This window comes from Salvelinus sp. IW2-2015, linkage group LG4q.2 (genome assembly GCF_002910315.2).
Source record: "Salvelinus sp. IW2-2015 linkage group LG4q.2, ASM291031v2, whole genome shotgun sequence".
Lineage (NCBI taxonomy): Eukaryota > Metazoa > Chordata > Actinopteri > Salmoniformes > Salmonidae > Salvelinus > Salvelinus sp. IW2-2015.
Window position 1 is genome coordinate 15,971,964 of NC_036843.1, and position 15,031 is coordinate 15,986,994.

The window sequence follows — 15,031 nt, forward strand, 5'->3', positions numbered from 1 at the left end:
GCGCCGTCTCAGATTATAGCGTGCAATTATTTTTCCTTKAAGTTTTTTTWWWATCTGACATTGCGGTTGCATTAAGGAGAGGTATATCTATAACTCAATGTGTATAACTTGTATTATCATCTATATTTATGATGAGTATTCATGTTGAAACGACGGGCRATGCAACGTCACTTGATGTTTTTGCATTTAGTGATTCRTGTAGCCTCAATGTAAACTCAGATTTRTTMATATAAATATGAATTGAATCAAACAAAAAACGCATGTATGGTGTAACATGAAGTCCTATGAGTGTCATCTGATGAAAATAATCGAAGGTTAGTGAATCATTTTATCTCTATTCTGGTTTTTGTGYTGCTATCATTAGCTGGGAAAAATGCTATGTTAATTTTTWGTTTTGTGGTGACCTAACATAATCGTTTGTAGTGCTTTCGCTGAAAAGCCTATTTGAAATCGGACAGTTTGGTGGGATTAACAACATGATTACCTTTAAAATGWTATAAGACACATGTATGTTTGAGGAATTTTAATTATGAGATTTATGGTTTTTGAATTTGGCGCCCTGCACTTGGACTGGCTGTTGTCATATTGATCCCGACTTAGGGCCTGCAGCCATAAAAGGATATACTACCCACTACTGCGACCTGTACACTCTCGTTGGCTGGCCCTCGCTTCATACTCATCTCCAAACCCACTGGCTCCAGGTCATCTACAAGTCTTTGCTAGGTAAAGTCCCTCCTTATCTCAGTTTACTGGTCACCATAGCAGCACCCACCCGCAGCACGCGCTCCAGCAGGTATATTTCACTGGTCACACCCAAAGCCAATTCCTCCTTTGGCCGCCTCTCCTTCCAGTTCTCTGCTGCCAATGACTGGAACGAACTACAAAAATCTCTGAAGCTGGAAACACTTATCTCCCTCACTAGCTTTAAGCACCAGCTGTCAGAGCAGCTCACATATCACTGCACCTGTACATAGCCCATCTATAAATAGCCCAAACAACTACCTCTTCCCCTACTGTATTTATTTATTTATTTTGCTCCTTTGCACCCCAGTATTTCTATTTCTACTTTGCACACGCATCTACTGTCAAATCTACCATTCCAGTGTTTTAATTGCTATATTGTATTTACTTCGCCACCATGGCCTATTTATTGCCTTTACCTCCCTTATCTCACCTCATTTGCTCACAATGTATATAGACTTATTTTTCTACTGTATTATTGACTGTATGTTTGTTTTACTCCATGTGTAACTCTGTGTTGTTNTCTCACCTCATTTGCTCACAATGTATATAGACTTATTTTTCTACTGTATTATTGACTGTATGTTTGTTTTACTCCATGTGTAACTCTGTGTTGTTATACAGTATGTGTCAAACTGCTTTGCTTTATCTTGGCCAGGTCGCCGTTCTAAATGAGAACTTGTTCTCAACTTGCCTACCTGGTTAAATAAAGGTGAAGTAAAAAAAAAAAAATAAACATGACGCTTGGCATTCAGGCCAAATAGTTAATTCCTGGTTTCTTCAGGCCAGAGAATCTTGTGTCTCATGGTCTGAGAGTCTTTAGTTGCCTTTTGGCAAACTTCAAGCGAGCTGTCATTTGCCTTTTACTGAGGAGGGGCTTCCATCTGGCCACTCTTCCATAAAGACCTGATTGGTGGTGACATGCACTGTCAACTGTGGGACCTTATATATACAGGGGTGTGGCTTTCCAAATCATTTCCTATAAATTGAATTTACCACAGGTGGACTGCAATCAAGTTGTAGAAACATCTCTAGGATGATCAATGGAAACAGGATGCACCTGAGCTGAATTTCGAGAAACATAGCAAAGGGTCTGAATACTTATATAAATAAGGTATTTCTGTTTTTAATACATTTTGCTTAAATTTCTAAAACCTTTTTTCGTTTTGTAATTATGGGGTATTTTGTGTAGATTGATGAGGATTAAATTTAATCAATTTTAGAGTAAGGCTATAACGTAACAAAATGTGGAAAAAATCAAGGGGTCTGAATACTTACCGAAAGCTCAGGAAATATATAGGCCTGACATAGGCGGATGCAGTGGATTGAGATGCAGCCCATTTTCTCCCTTAAACTGATGGATTTTTATGGGGATTATATCACTGAGATTGACTCACAGGTGCATAATTTGATGCTGACTGTGGGTCCTGGATAATCTCTGTTCTCTCACTTTGATGATAGGAAGCAGGTAGTGTGACCACATGTCCCGGATTGTGCAGCACAGTCCCACATTTTGGCCCTTTGTCCCGCTACCAAACAATCATGTCCCGCATTTAATCAACAAATTCAAACACCACTAATTTAGAAAAATAGGTTCCGTATTTCAGTCAGACATTCCAACTTGTTTCTTGCAGTCACGTTGCGCTTATGAAAATTAATATTTCATAAGGATGTGGTACTGGACACTTCTCCAATTGTTGGTGATATTCTGTGCAGTGCAAGACGAGACCTAGGCCAATGTCATAGGCCTATCTTCAACCAATCACATTTCTCAAATCCTTTCAGGCAAAATTCCAGCTAAACTTGGAGAGGAGAGTTGCCTAACTACTTACAAAGAGCGTGATTCTGATGAGGAGCAACAAATGTAGATATGTCATTCTGTCAAACTTGTGAAGCTCTCTATGCTCAGTAGTTGCTCATTCAACATATTTCCTGCTACTTCACTGTTTTGCATTTCCTGAGACCAACCAGAAATGTTTCCTTGGCCAAATATTCCCAGATTTTCATAAAACACCCACGTGTTCTCTCGTTTCTGCATCACCAAATTTTGCGCGAAGCAAAAGAGTATAGTCTATGTGCATTTCAATTAGCTCATTCGATGCAGTGGGAGTAGGGATGTAGTGCGGCCTGAGCAAGCTCCGCTGTCATGCTCGTCGTAATGATGAGACCAAGGCGCAGCGTGCATAGAGTTCCACATAATGTTAATAAATAGAAACTCACAAAACAAAACAATAAAGAACAAACGAAAAGTGAATCTACTGGAGTGCACAAAGGCAACTTACTGTAGACATACAAAACCCCTAGACATACAACACCCCTAGACATACAAAAACCCTAGACATACAAAACTAGCGTACCCACCCTAGTGGATCATAGCCGATCATTAAGAGTTGAAAGCAGCAGGTCTGGGACAGGTAGGGGTTCCATAACCACAGGCAGAACAGTTGAAACTGGAACAGCAGCAAGGCCAGGTGGACTGGGGACAGCAAGGAGTCATCATGCCCGGTAGTCCTGACGTATGGTCCTAGGGCTCAGGTRCTCCGAGAGAGAGAAAGAAAGAGAGAAGGAGAGAATTAGAGAGAGCATACTTAAATTCACACAGGACACTGGATAAGACAGGAGAAGTACTCCAGATATAACCAACTGACCCTAGCCCCCCGACACATAAACTACTGCAGCATAAATACTGGAGGCTGAGACAGGAGGGGTCAGGAGACACTGTGGCCCCATCCGATGATACCCCCGGACAGGGCCCTAGCCCCCCGACACATAAACTACTGCAGCATAAATACTGGAGGCTGAGACAGGAGGGGTCAGGAGACACTGTGGCCCCATCCGATGATACCCCCGGACAGGGCCAAACAGGAAGGATATAACTCCACCCACTTTGCCAAAGCACAGCCCCCGCACCACTAGAGGGATATCTTCAACCACCAACTTACAATCCTGAGACAAGGCCGAGTATAGCCCACAAAGATCTCCACCACAGCACAAACCAAGGGGGGGCGCCAACCCAGACAGGAAGATCACGTCAGTAACTCAACCCACTCAAGTGTCCTGCAAATCATGTCCTGCAAATCATCCTGTTGTCCCGCATTCGGGTATTTTAAATGTGGTCACCCTAGAAGCAGGGCTTCCGCCCTCTTCTTACAGATCTCCCCTCCTCCACCTTCTTCTTATCACACCCATCGCCACCCCACACCCCCAACAACTTCCATCCCCCCACCCCGTCCGCTTATCTAACTACCTGAATCCTAAGTGCCTTAATTTGAGCAGACATGTTTATTAAGCAAGGCCTAGTTTCAGGCAGTAGTGAATATTGCAGACATCAAAGTAGGCCGTGTTGGGCTGGACGAGAGAGGGATGGAGAAAGGGAGAGAGGGAGAGAGGGAGAGAGGGAGAGCGGGAGAAAGCGAGACCCTCTAGAGTCTTGTCTCTCCCTTGCCCCACAATGCTTTCCCTCCTTTTTTTCTATAAGCAAACTTGTCACTCATCAAAAAAACAACTATCTGGGGATGTTGTGTACTATTTGTTCTGATGACTTCTGTATCATGGTGCGCAAGTATGATTTATTATTTTAATAGCCTTAATATTATAAAGCAAAACATTGAATTGCATTAACAACTTGAACTTGAACTAAAACCACTAAACACTGACATAAATATAGCTTAACTCTGACACAAAAATTGCCTAACTCTGCAAAAGCAAGACTTAAATTCTCCTTGTCCTCTGTGTGCATCTTGCTGAAGTGCAGGTAGCCAACAGGAGCAAATGCGTCTGCAGAGGGGATCACTGTCTCCATAGCATCACTGCAGAAAAATATACAAACTTTATATATTTAATTAAACAGCATATCTTGTCTGACACAAGAAAAGTGTACATTCATTTCAAGAAAGATAGGCCTACAACGTTCAATGCTGGACTTGCTTAACAAGTCTCCTCTTGAACAGAGGAAAGTCAAGAGTAAACGTCTCGTATCCGCCCCTTCTCCTTACTTGAGAGAGCTGTCCAACAAAAACAAAACAATTCATGTTTATGATCATATTATTTTAAGGTCCATCCTAAAAGCCATCACTTTACTCTAAATCAAATAATGTATCTTTGAAACACTAGCCAAAACATTACTGTTGGTCATATATCGAGTCATTAGATAAAAATCAATGATGCTAAGTAAGCAGTCAAAGATTGAATGAGGTCAGTCTTTAGTGACTTCATTCAGGGTGACAGAAGTGTACAACAAAGGCAGGTCCTGCCAAGGTGATGTAACGCTCTGACCTGAGTTAGATAGGGTTCCGTGTCAGCCAGAGGTTTCCCCAAGTGTTTCTCAGGTTCCAGCCCTGCCAAACACACAATCACACACACAGACACACACAGGAGAAGAAAGAGAGAGCGGGAGGCCTGATCAGGGACAGAGAATAGAGATTGAAGATGACAGGCGCACAGGCTTTGCAGGCATTCACACGGACACACACATAAACCTGCACCCTGGATCTATTTATTTGACTTTGCAAGTAATGTACACAGATCTCTCCGGGTAAAGGTAGCAGTTTTCAGTCTAACGGGGCAAAATGAGAGAAGCACCTGTCGTCTGGTTTTCTTTGAGAACCTAAACTCTGAGAGAGTGGGAGCGAGAGAGAGCCAGAGAGAGAGATCCTGTTTATTTGCCTCTCCGCTCTCCTTCCCCTTAAACGGTGCATGGAAGTGACTCACAGGCCCTCAGCTGTGAGGGGTAGCAGAGAGAAAAACAGGACAGTAGGAAGAAGATGGCTACTGTATGTCTGTGTACCCAGTACTCAGAACTCAGTACCCAGTACTCAGTACCCAGTACCCACCAGTGCCACACTCCAATAACACCAATACCTCTTACTTCAGTCTCTTTGTCCTCATGTTATCTCAGATCAAAGCTTAGAGAGCAAAAATACCTTAGAAAGTATAAGCCAGGCAGTCACCCAATTCTTAGAGATTCCAACATTAGCCAGTAACAGCCACCATGACTGTATAACTGGCTTAGCATGTCAATTAGGTTATAGGTTACTTGCGCATTAAGGCCACTAACAGTTTGTGTTCCTTCTATCTCGTTAAGTGTTGATAGTTTTACTCTGCGTGACACAAAATCCTGTCCGCCTGTTAGACTTTTCCTGACACCTGTTCCTGATGACGCCTCCTATCCGACCTTTAGCCCTTTGATGAGGAAGCCGATGAGGTCACATGATATTGTCTAAGAATAAACAACTCGGATCCTCAAGTAAACAAACAAACAAGCTACTTATGGTATCAACCCAGGTGATCTCACTTGCTCTTAACTTCAAACAGCCAATAAACAACATGTTACACAGCAGACACAATAAAGACAAAAAGTTCGACAACAGATGTTGGGTCAAATGCCCATTAGGAAGGTGAAACCAGGTGAACACCATGACTAAAAAGGCTTCATATAAGTTATCCTAATGTGGTTTCCTGTTAATGCTCGAGCCTCAGCCAATCCAATATAGCTTGACTATCTGATTCTAAAGCCCTAGAGACCAGTTCAGACAGAACTAACTAGGGCTAAATCCAGTTCCATGTAACTGAGTTTTTTTATGTTCTTGCTCACTTAATTTCACCCATATCTATATCTTGTCAGTGTTCCTGTCCATACATAGTCTCACACATTAACAAACATGTAAGTAATTACCTATAACAGACTAATATGGTATTTTCACAGAAGTGCCAACACTACCTACAACACCACAATATTCTGTTCCGATATATTAGGTTACCAAAACCTCAGAACATTCATTATACCATTCAAATGAATCCATTCCTGCTCATCTACAAGTTCCAATACTTAATTAGAAAGCAAAAGTTAGGCTAATCATTATGTGAACATTTATTCTCTTCTTGTCATGACAACCTCAAAGGTTGAAGATTGATTCTACAGTTCATCTGGAGAGGGGCATGCAAATTCCAAAAGTGGGTTTCAAATTAAGCCTCAACTAGGCTCTCAAGCCTCCCTTGGTCTGGCACTGTGGAGAAGCGAGAAGATCAGGGGGAGGGAGGGAAGGAGAGAATGAGAGATCAGGGGGCGGGAAGGAGAGAATGAGAGAAGATCAGGGGGAGGGAGGGAAGGAGAGAATGAGAGAAAATCACGGTTGGAAGGGAAGGAAGGAAGGAAGGAAGGAAGGAAGGAAGGAAGGAAGGAAGGAAGGAAGGAAGGAAGGAAGGAAGGAAAATCAAGGGGAGGGAGGGAAGGAGAGAATGAGAGGAGTGTAAAAGGAGAGAATGAGCCAGGCCCTTGTTCTCCACCCAGGGGAGCTGTGGCCTTAATTAGTGTGAGAATATCGAATCTCGACATCCTCTCATCTTAACCCCGCACAAAGGTAATAAGGAGAAAAATTTGTAATGCCTTTTAACACATTTTAACGATTGGCTTCAATTTGCTGAGGGGATGTCGCTTTTTTAATGTGTTCATTAACTTCCCCTAGTCCTAAACAATATATGATACACGATTTGATATTTACAGGGAGGGAGGTTGCAAGCTCTTCCAGATGTGCGTGTGTGACAGAAATGAGTACCATATACTGTACAGTAATACCATACAGTATATAACTGTTGAGACTTGAGATGCCAATCTTCCAATGACATAAAAGTAGTTTCATCTTCATGAAACCCCACAATTAATGAATAATGGCAACAGAAATCTGTTCATCTTCTTCTTGCTAAACTATAAGATAGGACTAACTGAATCCATACTGGAAAGGTCTGGGGAGTGTCAGTGGCTACTGGGAGCCCAGCAGCACACTGTTACTGTTAGCTTCATCCAGCGATCTAACACTGCACTCATTTACATGGTCTTCACATCCCTGTCTCTGCTCAACCTGTTTTACAACCTGACCTAAACGCAATTACCTAACCTCATTATGCCACATTAAACCCAAATAAGCCCACTAGAAGCTGCCATTTGTCTGCCGCCAGAGACAGGTTGGCCGCACTTTGGAGAGAGAAGCTTTCCTGTGAGACAAAAAGGAATGGCTGGCCCTTAAAAGGCTCTTTATCCCGTATTATCCTATAAAACCGCAATTAAATTCAGTGAACTCCTCAAACCAGAGAGTAGAGTAATGAGTAAACGCATTTTAAGGGTTTCTGTGTTCGCAAAATTACTTTGCCACTGTGCCAAAACTTGAAATGAGTGTGGAAAATGAGAGCTTTTGGCTTCTTTGAACAGTCACGTCAGTAATATGTTCAAGACTAAATCATAGTGACATGTAAAACTTTGCAAATACTGTATTACATTTTTTTTGTTCTGTTAGTGCATTGATGGTTATGCTGTACACAAAACAAATAGTGCGGAAAGATGGAATTACTACAATAATACTTTAACAAAGGTAGCTCAGTCATCGGCTTCCTCAATAAGTGCATTGAGGACGTTGTCCCCACACCGACCGTACGTACATATCCAAACCAAAAGCCGTGGATTACATGCAACATCCTTACCGAGCTAAAGGCTAGAGCTGCCGCTTTCAAGGAGAAGGACACTAATTTGGAAGCTTATAAGAAATCCCGCTATGCCCTCAGATGAACCATCAAACAGGCAAATTGTCAATACAGGACTAAGATGGAATCCTACTACACCGGTTCTGGCGTTCGTTGGATGTGGCATGGCTTCCAAACTATTATGAGCTAAATGTCTTTTATGCTCGCTTCGAGGCAAGCAACACTGAAGCATACGTGAGAGCACCAGCTTGTTCTGGATGACTGTGTGATCACACTCTCCGTAGCTGATAAGAGCAAGACCTTTAAACAGGTCAAAATTCACAAGGCTGCAGGGCCAGATGGATTACCAGGGCGTGTACTCAGAGCATGCGAGGACCAACTGGAAAGTGTCTTCACTGACATTTTCAACCTCTCCCTGACTGAGTCTGTATTACCCCAATGTTTCAAGCAGACCACCATAGTCCCTGTGCCCAAGAATGCGAAGGTAACCTGCCTAAATTACTACCAACCGTAGAACTCACGTCGGTAGCCATGAAGAACTTTGAAAGGCTGGTCATGGCTCACATCAACACCATCATCCCAGAAACACTAGACACACACCAATTCGTAACCGCCCCAACAGATCCACAGAAAATGCAATCTCAATAACACTCCATACTGACCTTTCCCATCTGGACAGAAGGAACACCTATGTGAGAATGCTGTTCATTGACTACAGCTCAGCGTTCAACACCATAGTGCCCACAAAGCTCATCAATAAGCTAAGGACCCTGGGACTTAACACCTCCCTCTGCAACTGGATCCTGGACTTCCTGACGGGCCCCCCCCAGGTGGTAAGGGTAGGCAACAACACATCTGCCGTGCTGATCCTCAACACCGGATCCCCTCGGGGGAACCTGTACTCCCTGTTCACACACAACTGGGTGGCCAAGCACGACTCCAACACCATCATTAAGTTTGCTGATGACACAACAGTGGTAGGCCTGATCACCGACAACGATGAGACAGCCTATAGGGAGGAGGTCAAAGACCTGTCAGTGTGGTGCCAGGCCAACAACCTCTCCCTCAACGTGAGATGATTGTGGACTACAGGAAAATGAGGTCTGAACAGGCCCCCATTTACATCGACGAGGCTGAAGTGGAGCGGGTCGAGAGTTTCAAGTTCCTTGGTGTCCACATCAGCAACAATTTTTTTTCATATTACCTTTATTTATTTAACTAGGCAAGACAGTTAAGAACAAATTATTATTTACAATGATGGCCTACCCTGGACAAGCCCGGCCAACGCTGGCCCAATTTTGCACCGCCCTATGGGACAATCACAGCCAGATGTGATGGAGCCTTGATTTGAACCAGGGACTGCAGTGACACCTCTAGCACTGAGATGCAGTGCCTTAGACCGCTGCGCCACTCAGGAGCCCTAACTATCATAGTCCAAACACACCAAGACAGTCGAGAAGAGGGTACGACAATACCTTTTCCCCCTCAGGAGGCTGAAACGATTTTGCACGGGTCCCCAGATCCTCAAAAAGTTCTACAGCGGCACCATTCGAGAGCAACTTGCCTGGTATCTGACCGTAAGGTGCTACTGTGGGTAGTGTGTGCAGCCCAATACATCACTGGGGCCAAGCTTCCTGCCATCCAGGACCTATATACTAGGCGGTGAAGGCCCAAAAAATTGTCAAAGACTCCAGTCACCCATGTCATAGACTGTTCTCTCTGCTACCGCACGGCAAGCGGTACTGGAGCGCCATGTCTAGGTCCAAAAGGCTCCTTAACAGCTTGTACCCACAAGCCATAAGACTGCTGAACAGTTAATCAAATGGCCACCCGGACTATTTACATTGAGCCCCCTTTTGTTTTTACAGTGCTGCTACTCGCTGTTTATTATCTTTGCATAGTCACTTTACCCTTACCTACATGTACAAATTACCTCGACTAACCTGTACCCCCGCACATTTACTCGGTACCGGTACCCCCTGTATATAGCCTCGTTATTGTTATGTAATTCTACTGTTTTACTTTTTATTAGGTAAATATTTTCTTAACTCTATTTCTTGAACTTCACTGTTGGTTAACGGTTTGTCAGTAAGCATTTCACGGTAAGGTTGTATTCGGTAAGGTTGTATTCGGCTACACCTGTTGTATTCGGGGTATGTGACAAATAACATTTTATTTTATTTTCCACTATCATATTTATTACTACCTGCTTATTATACTGCTTCAAATAAACACTTTTTTAAAGTAGTCTAATCATAATAAACTGATATTTGAAACAAAAGGTTTGAAACAAAAGGCAATGTTAAGAGATGAAAAGGTGTGCTCACTCCTTTCTGAACTCTCCTTTGGCTCTCTCTTAGACCCATGAAATCATAATTATTTCAGCAGAAAAGCAAAACCTTGTATATACTTTTTAACCACTGGAAATGGCCTAAGCACATATAATCCATTGTAATGGATGTAAACCTATAGCATGAGTTACCTTCTTAATTGTAACTAGTTATTTTCTCTGCTACATTGCACCTAATGCTAAATTAAAACCTGGGAGAGAGATTCTAGATACTGCCAGAGCAAAAGCCGAGTATCGCAGCCATCCGTGAGTCGTCTTAAGATCTGGCATGCCTGCTGACTGACAGCTTGGCTTTAATCCTTGCCTTCAGAGAGAAAAGGAACAGAAAATTGGATTCATGATGTGAAACATTTTAGCTTTTAAATGCATGAAATAAGCATCTCCCGCTAGAAGGAGAGCTGCGTCAAGCCTTTGAACAACGCTCTCAAAGACCTTAGCGAAAACAATAGCTGTTCAGTATCACCTCATCTTACAAAGGGAGAGAGAAAGAGAAAGAAAGGGAAGAGAGAGGGAGGGAGGGAGGCAGTCACAAACAAAAGATCAGAAGATTAAGGTTATATGTGAAGATTTGTCCAAGCTCTTATCTGAAATTCAATGACTCTGAGAGAAATAATAGGCAGGGTGAATAGAGTGGCACCCACCTCAAAGATGGAATCTTTTATATCCAACAAATTAAAAAAGGCAAGTGTTTCTTGCAGGTTTTACAGACTTGATCCTTTTTGGAAAAAGTCTAAGACACTAACTGGCAATGAAGAGAAAATATCATGAAACAAAGATCCTGCAGAACTGAATTCCATATATTTTTTGTCTTWCTTGTCTCCAATAGGTACCACTGACTATTGCTAGTGACCATACTAGCAGCAAAATGTCGTAAACTTGATATCAAATATTGCTGTTTCAGTTCATTGTGGTGAAAAGGGACAAAGCAGTTGACCCTTACACTAAACTAACGACACTGTTGGCACAGAGATTTAAAAGATTGAACCGGCACCACAAGGTCAGGTCACATGAGCCAATAGGCATGTCAAAATAGGAGTCTTGTGACTTCGCTTATCAAGCCTAAATTACCAATCCTGCATGTTCTTTTGTCTTTCTGTGGTTAGCAATTTTCCATCCCAACGGGATGAAGGGAAGGAGGAAAGGAGGGGTGGGTGGGGGTCTGTGACCTGAGACAAGGTTAGGCTGTGCAACCTGAGGCCAATAGTTTACCATTTACTGGCACTGTGTTAAAGTTTATTTAATTGTTTTCATCACTATGCTTTACTGCCAGTGGTACATCACGTCAGCAACAAATTATAGCATTGCTTGCCTTTCAAGCCTAATTTGGCACAGGCCATTGAGAGGACAATGGAAGCTGACTTGAGTTCCAGGAAAATACATAACCATTCCTTTGCCTTCATGGAAGTTTGGAGTGTCTCACAGGAGAGGAGACACCATGCCATTTCAAATAGACACTTCTTGTCAAACAAAACTAAACCAACCATTAAGTCCTCTGAAATAACTCAATGAGTTCATGGCTTTAAATCATATTCACTGACCCATAGAATCTGTAGCTACAGTATGGTCTCCAGAGGATGGAAATCCATCCACATCTTTCTCATAAGACAAAGGAAGGCCAAGCCCATAGGGTAGAGCTCAGCTCACAATGTAATAAAAGGTTTTCTGACAGAGAAACCTTGATTTCACAAACCCTAAGTATTGCTAAAGCTGAAACCAATTAACTGCTGCAGAGAATGCTGAACCAGCATGTGCACCCACACACATCAACAGTAATTCATTAATAAACTAATTACATTAATATTTAATACTGGCATTTGGAATTGCCAATTATCACTTGTTAGGGAGAGAGAGGTGCATGTGCTGTATGTGAAAACAATGAGGATCCTATTTAGGTAAAATATCACCTAATACTACTTAGGTAAAACTTAATTATCTTCTAATACATATAATGTGCATTTACAGAGAAATGTTCATTTGGTTGTATAATGTTCTGCTGTGCTCTATATCTACAGAAGTTCACCAGCCTTCACTATATAGGATTTAAGATGACAGAAATCTGAAAATAATATTTTCAGTCTATTCTTTCTCTCCTTTTTCTCCAACTGTGGATTAGAGTAACGTCAGAATGAAAATAAGCGCATCTAGAGAATTCACTTACAAGATCATACAGCTTTTGGACAGTTGTCTTTTGACAACAGGGGATTTGTCACCTTCAAAATCTCTTCCCTTCCCCCCAAAAAGCAAAAGCAGTAGGAAATGCGGTTTACCATACATTTCTCACCTGTCTCTCTAAGTAGGCAATGAAGGAATATGAGACTGAAACTACCACCCAGTATCTATCCCTTCATCCCCCACAAAGAAAAAGCTATCTTGCAGACAGTGCCAGATGAACCAGAAGCATCTCTAACATCGCAGCATTCTCTGTCATTTCAGATGTGGCTTTGACCTTTAACCCTGAGAGAGCTGTTATTATCTCTTCCTGAGGTCTGCGAAGGCAAATCCCCCTCGCCCCCTACCTCATCCCCTCAGGTACACCCATCTGTCACCCAATACCCCCCCAAACAGCACACCTCGCTGCTCAGACCTGCTTCGAACCAAAGCTGCAATTATTTGAGTGGTGCTTTAAAAGGACCCGAGGCGTTCGCAGCCCCATTTAATTCTCTCATTTCTAATTCCCCCTGCCTCGGGACAGGTGAGGAGTCAGGGGCCACGATGAGATCTTCCCTGTCTACCTTTAGCCAAAAAACACACGCACTAATAATCACACAAATAAACTTTTTCTCTCTCTCTAACACACACATAGACTGATACACAATCCTGACACACCGGAGCTGTTTTCCTTTCTAATTATAATCTTTGAAAGAAATGTGTGGAATTTGCTTTTAGAGGAGTATGTGTTAAGAGAAGGGTTTGAAAGCTTGGCGGTACGGTGGCCCGGTCGCTGGGGGACTTTGAGGTGAGGTGTTTTCTTTGGCCGTGGAGGACTTGGGCACTAATTTGAAGGGAGTAGCGATGCTGGGGCGATAGCAGAGAGCAGCAGCACATAGCAGAGCAGAGCAGCATTCCTGGGCCAGACACAAAGAGGCTTTGTCTCGGCGACCAAATTAAGATGATGTTGTTTTAAAAAGCCCTGCAATAGCATAATAACTATCTTTTCTAACATCCTCTAGGTTCATTGCGTTCAAACAGGGTGGAAGAAAGGACAGTGTGATCATTGATATCAAAGGGAGAAGAGTCAAGAGAACGGCGTTAAAGCTAAATATAGGGACTTCCACAGAAAGAACAGAAACTAAGAAAGAACACAATGATAATACATTTATTTTACAGAGCTGCTAGAACACAATGATCTCAGTAAAATTATAACAGGCTCACAAGATTATCTCTCTCTTTGAAAAGCTAACGATTCAAGTTTGAGGAAATAAATTAGGCCTAGTCATAGACTAACTCCTCAAACATTCAAACTTCAAATAGGAGAAGTAGACAGGCTACTAAGAGAACCCTACTAAGAGAACCCTAATAAGAGAACCCTAATAATACAGGTTAGATGATGAACTACATTCCAACAGTGTCCATTTCAATGGTTTTGAGAGACATCTAGAAACCTGAACACATCACTCCATTCAATTCACTAGGTCACATCAGTCTAGCTGGCACCCCTTTCAACTGATTGCTCCTAAAAGCGACAACAAGCACTTAAGAGCATGTAAACAGTATCTCCATAATGATGTATCGCTGCAAGTGGTTTGAGAGTAAAAATAACGATTTGCCACGGAATTATTATTTATCACTTGCACTGTCAAAGGGATCTACCTCCACTGTCAAAGGGATCTACCTCCACTGTCAAAGGGATCTACCTCCACTGTCAAGTAGATACAGGTAGCACTTTTCACAAACCAAACAGAAGAGAAATAATAATGAAATCTCTCTCCTCTTATTCAGCAACCCAATCCCTCTATCCCTCTGGCTCCACAATGGTTAAGCAGACAAACCTAGGTGTTGATACATTCACTTTTTCCATTCTTGTCGGGCTGTTTAAAAGCTTAAATGAGATTTACTGGATTTTAATCTACTCTTCACGGCCCATAAGTTCTGAGGTATGTAAAAGCAGAGATGTACGCAACACCGGCCTACCGACACAATAGGGATGCTGCCGCGCAGTTGACAGGTTTCATTAAGGCGCTGTGCAGTGGTGTAAAGTACTTAAGTAAAACTACTTTAATTACTACTTAAGTAATTTTGTCACGATTGTTGTCGGGAGAAAGAGAGGAGGACCAAGGTGCAGCGTGGTAAGTGTTCATCTTTTTTAATAAAACGACTGGACACTGAACAAAAACAACAAAAACGACAAATGAACAGTCCTGTAAGGTGACGAAAAACACTAAACAGAAAACAATCACCCACAACTCAAAATGGGAAAACAGGCTACCTAAGTATGGCTCTCAATCAGAGACAACGATAGACAGCTGC

The 15,031-nt window shown here is 42.4% G+C and overlaps 1 pseudogene; it reads left to right on the forward strand.

The window, feature by feature from the left end:
* Nucleotides 1-274: 274 nt before the first annotated feature.
* The window catches only part of LOC139027627 (uncharacterized), a 70,165-nt pseudogene continuing 55,408 nt past the window's right edge, over nt 275-15,031 (forward strand).